The sequence below is a fragment of the Nannospalax galili genome, unplaced genomic scaffold (assembly GCF_000622305.1).
Source record: "Nannospalax galili isolate Female #2095 unplaced genomic scaffold, S.galili_v1.0 scaffold188, whole genome shotgun sequence".
NCBI lineage: Eukaryota > Metazoa > Chordata > Mammalia > Rodentia > Spalacidae > Nannospalax > Nannospalax galili.
This window is the reverse complement of record NW_008360325.1, coordinates 4,151,167-4,161,148: the sequence shown is the minus strand read 5'-3', so window position 1 is coordinate 4,161,148 and position 9,982 is coordinate 4,151,167. Positions and strand designations below refer to the sequence as shown.

The following is a 9,982-nucleotide window of genomic DNA, read 5'->3' as shown; positions in this document are numbered from 1 at the left end:
CCGGCGGTGCCGGCTCGTGGCTGCTGCCCCGCGGTCACGCAGGCCCGGGCCGTCGCCGCTGCGGGGCGGGACTTGGGGCTGCACGTAGGGCTCGCGTGTGCGGTTCGGCGGCGGTTGCAGCCTGTCACCCGGCGCGCTCCGCGCCCGCTCTACCCGCCGCGGGTCTGTTCGCGGTGGCAGTTGGTTTCGCTTGGTTTTCGAGTGTGTGGTGTCTGCAGACTGGCAGGGCTGGTTTTCACGCTCAGGACGGCTGCCACCGAAGCAGCGCCGGTCTCCGGAGCCGGGCTTCTTGTCGCAGCTGTTGTTTTCCCAAGCACAGTTCTAAAAGGCGGACGGTGGGTTTTACTGTTTGAACACTGCTTCCAGCGCAGGTCAGAAAAAAAATCACCTAAGGCAAAGGAACCTTATCGGCATATGTAAAATATTTCCGGTTTAGAATTCGGAAAGGCCACTGTATTTTGTCCTGTCGGTGTCCTTTTACTGTGTAAAGGGCACACACAACTACTTTTGTTGGGACAGTGACAAGACAAAGTAATCCCACAGTAGCTGCCGGGTTTAAGTAGAACCCCTTAACACTTGGGTGAATTCTCCTTTGGGTGGAGCCTCGATATACGATGTGCCTTTGGAGTATTAAAATGTTGAAATTCGGAGGAATGAGTGAAGTGGGAGATGGAAAGACTGAACAGAAAAGCTTCTCTGGGTGTATCATGATGACATAACCGACGCTGGATGAGGCTGATTGAGAGCGTACGGAAGGGATCCTGCGGATATCTAGTAGGGGCGCTCTTCTAGGTCCAATCTCTGGTTAGCATCTACTCAGCAGAGTTAGCTGGAGCTAGTTTACATGAAACTAGACTAGCCAGTATCTAATAATCAAACGTTGCTTTCCGCATATTCTGTAGTTGACAATAGTTTGCGCCCTGTTAAAACTAAAAGCCATGGTTTTCCAGTAACAGAAATGATGGAAGGTTAGGTTGGGGTTTGAGATGATTTTGCTAAATTTGGCATACTATTTCACTTTAGGTACTTGGGTAAAGGTAGGTTAACTTTATAAAACTAGGCTAGTTTATATGTTGGGTATTTGATCTCACCAAATTGTTAAGCTGCTTTTTCTAGACCAAAAAAAACTTGGAAGTGTGGTATTGATGGCAATAGTATGCATTGTTAGCAGGTTTAGGAAAGTGAGGGACTGGCATATAGAGGTTATTTTACGAATAAGTCAGCACTTGATGCCATTACTTCCCTTATAGTCAAGCTATGCTTCTATACAGCTTGAGGTCACGTAAATGTGTTTTAACATCCGTTTCTTAAACCTTAGTTGTCTCACCTGTTACTGAGTAGTCTGCAAAAAGGGTAGTTATGAGTATTTGATGGCAATAACAAGGGATGACCCGTTTCTCCAGACACATTCTGCGGTAGCCTTCCCTTCCTTGCCTTTGTGGCTTGCACCTGATTACCAAAGAGGAGCCAAGTGCTGCTCAGTCAGCTCTGCATGCCCAAGTTCAAATTCTGAAAATAATTTTCTGAACCTAAATAAAACAGTGATAGAGACGAAATTGAAGCAGGTTAATTGTCACCTGTGTGTGTTGCTCTGGTAGGAATTGATTCCATGTGACCCCAGCCACGAGTTTCAACTTCATTCTGTAGTTTATCAAATTAATTCATTAGATTGGATGAGCTGGGAAGCCACAGCCTTGCATAAGCCCCAAACTTAGGTACCTGAGATCCTTATAAAAATAATTGTCCGTGCACCTCTGGGTTCTTAAAACACATTTCAATGGGAGTCCACATGTCTGTGGAAAACAAGTGCTTGGATTCTTAGGTCTCTTTGCTTCTGTGCTATTGCCTGCCTTGAACCAAAGAGTAGCAGCGTTCTCTGTGGTGGGGCATGTTCTCAGTGAAACAGGAACAAAACAGTTACAGCCCTGAAATGTAGAGGGGTTTTAGGCCTGAGGAGATCCATAGAGGTCTCTTCTTTCCCCCTCCCCTTTTAAGAAAATTGCTATGCAGAAAAGTGGTGAGGAGATGGAAAGTGACTGAATGAGACACAGTAGTGCTCACCCTCAATACCAACCAGTGCTCTGGAGGCTGAGTGAGGCAGGTACATCTCATGAGTTTGCAGCCAGCCAGGGCTACACAAAAACAAGAAAAAATGGATAGTTTTTCACAATTCAGTAGTTTGCTATCGGTTGTGCAGCCATCACCACTTTTGGGGGGTGGGCTGTTTTTGTTTGTGGTAGAGTCTCACATTGTAGCTCAAATGGCGATTTCAGGCATGAGCCACCACAGGTGGCTTCCTAACCACTATCTCCTTCTTCCAGAACATTGTCATTACTCCCAGAAGCCCTGTCAGCAGCCTTCCCAGTCCTCCCAGGCCTTGGGAGCTACTAGTCCACTAGCTGTCTCCTTGGGTTTGCCTACTCCAGACACTGTGTATGAAAAGAATCGGACCGTATTTGCCCTATTGTGTCTGGATCAGCATGTTTTCAAAGCTCATCCATGCAGTCCCATGTACCTGGTCCACTTTTATGACTGAATAAGTATCCAGTGGTGTAGATGATTTTACTAAGGCTTGCTTATTTTTGTCACTAATCTCCTTAGTTTAAACATGTTTTGGTATTTAGAGTTCTATTTTTGAATATTGTTACTTGCAGGTTAAGGTTTAGATTTTTTAACAGATTTAGGACACAACAATAATATATTTTTCCTAGATAGCCATTGCTGTCATATAGGAGTGACTGTATTAACCAGCCATCTTAAAGCATCTTGTTTTGAGAGAAACCAAGGTGACTTTAAAGTTTCAAGGTTTCAGATGGTTAGAAACTGACATTTTAAGGCTGTTGCTATTTTATGAGGATTATCTTCTGACAAACCTGGTATAGAATGGATTTGTGCTCAATTGAGTATAAGACATGACAGGAGAAAATCATTGATATTAAAGTCAGTAAGTTGAAAGAAAACCCAACATACTACATTTTTCTGTCTACATTCATAACTTTAAGGTTTGTCCATCGTAGCCATCTGCCATTCCTCTCTGGTTATCTCCTCCTCTATTTTACCATGCTGTTTATCACTAAGTAGAAATGTCAGGATCATATACTTCCTTGGAACCAGACCGGAAAAGACCCCCAAAGTAATCCTGTCACTCCCCTCACCTACATAGGGCAACCTTAGTCTTGAACCCCAGTCCTGATCTGGTGGGTCTGGGAGTTTCCGAGACCTATTGGGAAAACTGTGACCTTTGACTCTGCCCTGCAGGTGATTAACCTTTCTCTTAAGCTCCCCCTGGCAATAACTTGATTTCCCCCTTTCCCCAGTAGGAACAGAAAAGTCCCTTTCAGGAAAGGTCAGGGCTCCTGTTTGTCTACTACAGCTAGAATTTTAAACTTTTTTTGAAATAGAATTTTAAAACTTTTTAAAGAATAAATTTTAAAAGCAAACATACCTATCCCGTGTTCCTAGGGGTTGGTTGCTTAACAAAAGACGTACTTGTTTCTCAAGTCTTGAGTAGCCAGTTCAGTCTCTTAAAGCTGGGAAACTTTGTTTATAACAGATTATTAGCAGAACAGTTATTATAGTCAGCCTTTCTTAAGGTCTGCATTCTTTGTTTAATTTTGTCTCTGGCTTGAGTGATCAGTTCTGTGTTCTTACTCCTTTGAATAGGAAGGATAAGCAAAAATTGGAAATTCTATAATTTCAAACCCTGAATATTTACTAGTAGGCTGTGATATATTTTTATCAGAAAAGTACTCAAACCTAACTTTTTTCCCTGTGTTTTTGTGATGTGTATACATGCTTCCAGGACATTGGGTGTTATGATTCTATCACTGTCTGCCTTTGTGCGATTGCTCTCTGGCTCTCTCTCTTTGGTTTTTTGAGACAGTCTCCTGTAGCCCCAGCTCAGACTGACTTTGATTTCACAGAGATCTGCCTGCCTCTGCCTCCTGAGTGCTGGGGCTGAAGGGGGGCTCCACCAAGCCACCTTCCTCTTTGGAGACAGGGTTTCTCACTGAGCCTAAAGCTGGGCTGGTAACCAGCAAGCCTCTTGTCTCTCCTCCTACAGCCCTGTAATTTATTTGTGTGTTTCGTGTGTGTGTGGTGTTTTTTTTCGGGGGGGGGGGGTTGTTGTTGTTTTGACATGAGTGCTGAAATGTACTCATGCCCTTGTGCTGGTACACCAAATACTCTTACTTAACTCATTGAGCTAGTTCTTCAGCCCCCAGTTGTGTTGTGTTTTGTTGTAAGAAGTCCTTGAAGGGTAGCTCAGGATGGTCACAGTCTCAAGGCAGTTTACCTTTTTATTCGCTGTGTATGCATGTTTTGCCTGCATGTTTGTTGTGAGTGCAATGCCCATGGAAGCCAGAAAGCACATCAAATGTCAGATCCCCTGGACTGGCGTTACAAACAGCCACCAGGAAATAAGATCTTGGATGTTAACTAGTATGCTGTTAATACCCTTCATATAGGATAATAGACTTTTTTGTGTGTGGTGTTTTTGAGACAGGCTCTCCCTGTAGCCCCAGCTGGCCTGGAACTCACTATGTAGACCATGCTGGCCTGGAACTCACAGAGATCCACCTGCCTCTGCCTTCCAAGTGGAGATGTGTACACCCAGCTTACTTAGACTTTTAATTGCAGTACTTGAGGCAGATCATTTCGTATCTTGTTAGTAAGCCCCACTGTGGTTTTTGCGTTGCTGAGGATCTAACCATGGCCTTGCATACTCTGTGCAAGTGCTCTCCTACATCCTCAGCCCTACAGTAACAGAACAGTGGTTTTAAGGACTGACTCAAAGTAGTAACCATAGCATACTTGTTCTCCAGTAATTACTGGTTGAAGCATAGGACCTTGGTGTTTTTGTAAAATGAAGTAAGGGGAATCCCTAAAGTCGAGTCTTTATCATTTTCTTTTCTTTTGAAACAGGATCTTCAGTGTAGCCCATCAAATACGTGGCATTCTTCCTGATCCAGCCTCCCTAGGGTGGGATTATAGATGTGTACTACCACATATAGCTTGTCATTTCTTAACCACTGAGCTACACCCTGGTGTCCATTTTCAATCTTTACAGCAAAGAAATTGTGCTTGATTTCTTCTTCTCCGGTGCTAGGAAAGAACCTAGGTCCCACATACTAGGCAAGGGCTCTTCTGCCACCCAGCCCATACCCCTGCAGGTGAAATTTTTGATGACCATCCAGTTACTTCAGATTTGCACAGTGGTTTCAAATTTGGTTAAAGGTGCTTTCTTGTGTAAATTAGTTTCTTCAAATAAAGTCCCAGATACTGAACACTGCCGTTTTCACTGCAGGTTTGGGTGATATCAATGGCAAACGGGAGCCAACAAAATACTTACTTGCCTACATGATGAATAGGTAAATATGTAGACTGGTGAAACAGCTCACAGGAAAACATCATTAGGATCAATTCTAATGATCTGGCAGTCAAGGAAAGGAAACTACTCCATTTTTACCAAGATATGAAAAGCCAAGAAAGTGGGGCTTTGGCTGTGATCACTGCTTGGGGGACTTAAGGCATGATGGTGTGAATTTAAGGCCAGCATTGACTGTATAGCAAAAGTCTGTCTTTTTTAAAGAGGGTGCGCGCGTGCGCGCTCCCCACAGTGTAAATGTGGAGGTCAGAGAATTGGCAGAAATTGGTTCTTTCCTACCATGTGGGTTCAAGGAATCCAATTTAGGTCATCAGCCTTGACAGCAAGTGCCTTTACCCACTGAGCCATCTCTCTGACCCCCAAGAACCTCTTTTTTAAAAGGTAAGAAAATCAGCTCACTGGAGACCCACACTCATGTCTTGCATGCATAAACTTCAGCTTTGTTTGATGGGACTAGAAAGATGGCTCAGTAGTTAAGAACACAGACTGCTCCTGCAGAAGACCTGTGTTTACTTCCCAGCAACCACATGGCTCACAACCGCCTCTTAAGTCCAGTTCCAGGAGATCTGACGCCCTCTTCTGGCCTCCAAAGGCACTGGGCACAAAGGTGGTACACATATGTACCCAAAGGCACTCATGTACATAAAATAAAAATACGTAATTTGCTGGGCTTGGTAGTGCATTCCTTTAATCCTAGCATTCAGAGGTCTACTTAGAGAGTTCCAGGACAGCCAGGGCTACATAGTGAAACTCTGTCTCAAGAAAGGGGGCCAGGAATGACTGAATTAAAAGGTGACCTCTTTTGGGAGCTGCAAGTTGTCAATGTTTTGCCTAGCATGAGCTGAGGCCTTGGATTTGATACCAGCACCACAAAAGGAGAGAAAAAAAAGTGCAGACGTATTGTATGTGAAGGGGACCTCTGAGTGGTAGTCATGTGTAGCATTAGAATAAAAATTGTGTTGGCAGGCTGGAGAGATGGGTCAGTGGTTAAGAACACTGGTTGTTCTTGCAGAAGACCCGGGTTCGAATCCCAGCACCCACATCGCAGCTCACAACTGTCCCTAACTCCAGTCCCAGGGGGATCCAACAGCCTCTTCTGTCCTCCGCGGGCATTGCACGACACGGGTGCACTTACCTATATGCAGGAAATACACACATACACATAAAATAAAAATAATAAAATATTTTTCTTTAATTGTGTTGGCAGATTTCACTGCTCAGTGGGTAAAGACACTTGTCTGATAATGCAAATGTGGCTCCCTGAATTTGATCATTGGAACATCATGTAAAGGTTGAGGGTGAGAACTAGCTCCAGCGTTGTCCACATGTCAGGGGACACTTGCACACTGGCAAACCTGCCCCTGTATCATACACTCATGTATACACAACAATAATTAGAAATGCTCAGACTCTTTTTTGCCACCATAATGTCATGTTGCCCATTGCTTTCTGGGAGCTGCCAGGGATGTCTGAGGAATATAAAAGTGGAAATGGTACCGAACTGAGGTTTCTAATTTTCCATGTTCTTTACTTACTATAGTTGCTGAATTCAGCATTTTTTACAATTCTTTAGAACAATTAGAATACCTTATTTCATCAGATTCTTGGAGCTCCAGCTTCAGGGGGTATAAAAAACGAGGGAGAAAAAACTACTAGATTCAGTGCAATGTAATAGTGTGAGTGTGAGTGTGAATGTTACATGAGTGAAGGTTTACCTTTCATTTTTAAAGCTGTGTGGTGGCGCAGGCCTTTAATCCCAGCACTCTGGAGGCATAGGCAAGCCGATCTCTGAGTTCAACACCAACCTGATCGGCTAGCAAGGACTACATAGTGAGACCCTATCTCAGAGAGGGAGGGGGAGGGAAGGGGAGAGAGATAATACTTAAGGGTTTCTTTATTTTTATTGCTGTTTTTATCATGCTGGAACTGAGGGTGTCACATAGTTAGGCAACTGTACCACCGAGTTGCATCCTCAGTCCTACTTAAAATCTTTATGTGATTAATGTATTTTTGGTAGGCTGAATAATAGCACCAAAGTCTTAATTCCTGGAATCTGTGAGTGTTGCTTTATTTACACAGCTGATTAAGGTTCTTGAGATGAATAGACAATCCTGGATTAGCCAAGTGGGCCCTAAATATAATCACACAAGTGTCCTTGTAATTATCTGAAGGAGTCAGGGGGGTTGGAGCCACAGAAGAGTAAAGAGGAGGGTGATTAGGAAGCTAGAGGGGAAGGTTTGTGCAGGGTCACTAGCCAGAGTAACAACAACAACCCCACCCACTCACCCAGTCTCCCCAGTGACCCATAGCTCAGACAGATTCTGAATCTTGATCTCCAGGACTGTAAGGCAATAAAGGAGGTCATGTCTAAGCCAAAAAAATTGATAGTAGGTTGTTAGAGTGGCAACAGGAGACTACTGTGTTTGCACATTGACCACAGTGTGGTCATTACCAAACAACCAGAGACCCTGTTTCCCTTGAACAGAAGGAGGGGAGAAGTAAGGATCTGTCTGTACATTCAACTCAATTACATTTCAGAAAGAGTGGTTGACATTTTAACATGTTACCAACCATCCTTACAAAGTAGGTCAGATTCTTAGTATTTAACAGATGAGAAAACCAAGTAAGGCCGAGTGGTAGTTGGAGTGGCAAGAACAAAGGCTTTGGGCGAAAGAGGCCTCGCTCCAGGTGTTGGAGAATGGATTGGCCCAGGAGAAGAGGCAAGAGAGAAAGTTGTGTTTATTCCATGCCTTTTATTGGGCACTGAATAAAGCTTCAAGAAAACCTGTTTGGTTGGTCTCTGGTGGGCAGAGGAGACTCCTCTTTGACTTGAGGACCTGTCAGGTGCGCCTAGCCTTTCCATGTACTTCCTTAATTAGTCTGTTGACTGTATGCTGGTTTTAGTCTCTTTGCCTGACCTCTCCAAATTAAACTGAAAGTGATTATTGCTTTGATAACAGAGAAGGGAACTGAACAGCCAGCAAACAGGGATGGGGGCGGGGGCTAGTTTATATACTACAAGCAGAAAGAGCATATAATGTTTTGTAATGAATTGGATGGATTGTCCTACCCACTCATAGATGGTGTTGGCTATACTTTGCTTCCCATGCAGATGCATCTTAGGCTACTTAACTCTGCTCTGGTTGTTTGCAGTGGTCTGTTTCTGGTTGCAGTATTAACACTGGATATACTTAAGGACAGACAGTTTTAACTTGGCGCTCTGTGCAGGATACTTCTGCTACTCTACTCCTTTTCAATTGGTGCCTTGTGTTCTCTGCCTTTTCCCAAATAGGAATTCTGAGATCTGGCCTTAATTTGCCTTACCCAGTGAATTCTGTGCTAACCCTGCTTTCAAAGGAAATGCTAGCAATGAACATCTTAACAACTGTGTCCAACCTGCAACCTATGGGCCACATGTGTTCTGTTATAGCCATGAATGTGCCCCAGCACATTTGTAAAGGTTGGGAACTCCTGGTTCTGGTACATTAAATAATTTTTAAGCCAGATTTGGGTCATTTGCTTTTTGAACCTGGTTTTCCTAGATTTGTGTGCAGTATCACCCTGTTGTAGTTAGCAGAAATCACTAGTATATTTGAAATTCGAAGTAGATCAGCCAACATCCTCCTCTGCTGAGCAGTTTCTTCAGTATTAATTATGACACTAAGAGACTGTCGAGTATTAGCCGGTGTAGAAAGTCTGGATGTTGTTGGTGCATACCTGTAGCCAGCCCCAGTACTGAGAAGATGGAGGTGGAAGGGTGGTGTCAGTATCTGCATAGCAAAATACTTTGGATACTGACATAAAGCTCCAAAAACTTAACTTTCCAACATGTACCCCAAATTGGCTTTGAACTCTGAATCTTCCTGTTCCTCCCAAGTATGCTGGAATTACACCTATGAGCCACCATGCCCACCTAAGTAAAATCTTGATTGAACTTGAATATGCAGGAAGCTTGCAGGGGGTGGGAGGTGCTGGAGGATGAACCAAAGCCTCATGCATACTAAGTGGTCTACCAATGAGCTGCACCCCATAGCCCCTCAAATTTTAATATAATAGTAGAAAAGGAAAAACAGTATGGGGAGGGGGCTGGAGAGGTGGCTCAGTGGTTAAGAGCACCTTCTGCTCTTGGAGAGGACTCTGGGTTACCAGCACCCACATTGCAGTTAACATTTGTCCATAACTCCAGTTCTCAGGGATCCAGTACCCTCTTCTGCCCTCCCCAGGCACTGCGTACAGGTGGTGTGCTTTCATGATGTGCATACACATAATTTTGGGGGGTGGGGTCTTTTTGAGACAGAGTCTCCCTCTAGCCCCAGCTAGAGGTCTCACTACAGAGACCAGACTGGCCTTGAATTTACACAAAGATCTGCCCACCTCTCCTCCCAGAGTGTTGGGATTGATAGCATTTGCCATCAGGCCCTACTTACACACAAATTTTTGTTGTTGTTTTGTGGGGTTTTATTTTTTTTATTTATTTATTTTTTTTAATGTTGCTGAATTATTATTATTATTTTTGTCTTTTTTGAGACAGGGTCTCCCTGTAGCCCCAGCTGTCCTGGAACTCACTATGTAGACCAGGCTGGCCTTGAACTCACA

General features: G+C 43.9%; 1 protein-coding gene across 2 annotated transcripts in view; it reads left to right on the top strand.

Annotated features, from left to right (window-relative positions):
- The window catches only part of Yy1 (YY1 transcription factor), a 26,886-nt gene that overhangs the window by 1,107 nt on the left and 15,797 nt on the right, over window positions 1-9,982 (top strand). The gene's annotated exons all lie outside the window — the stretch shown is intronic.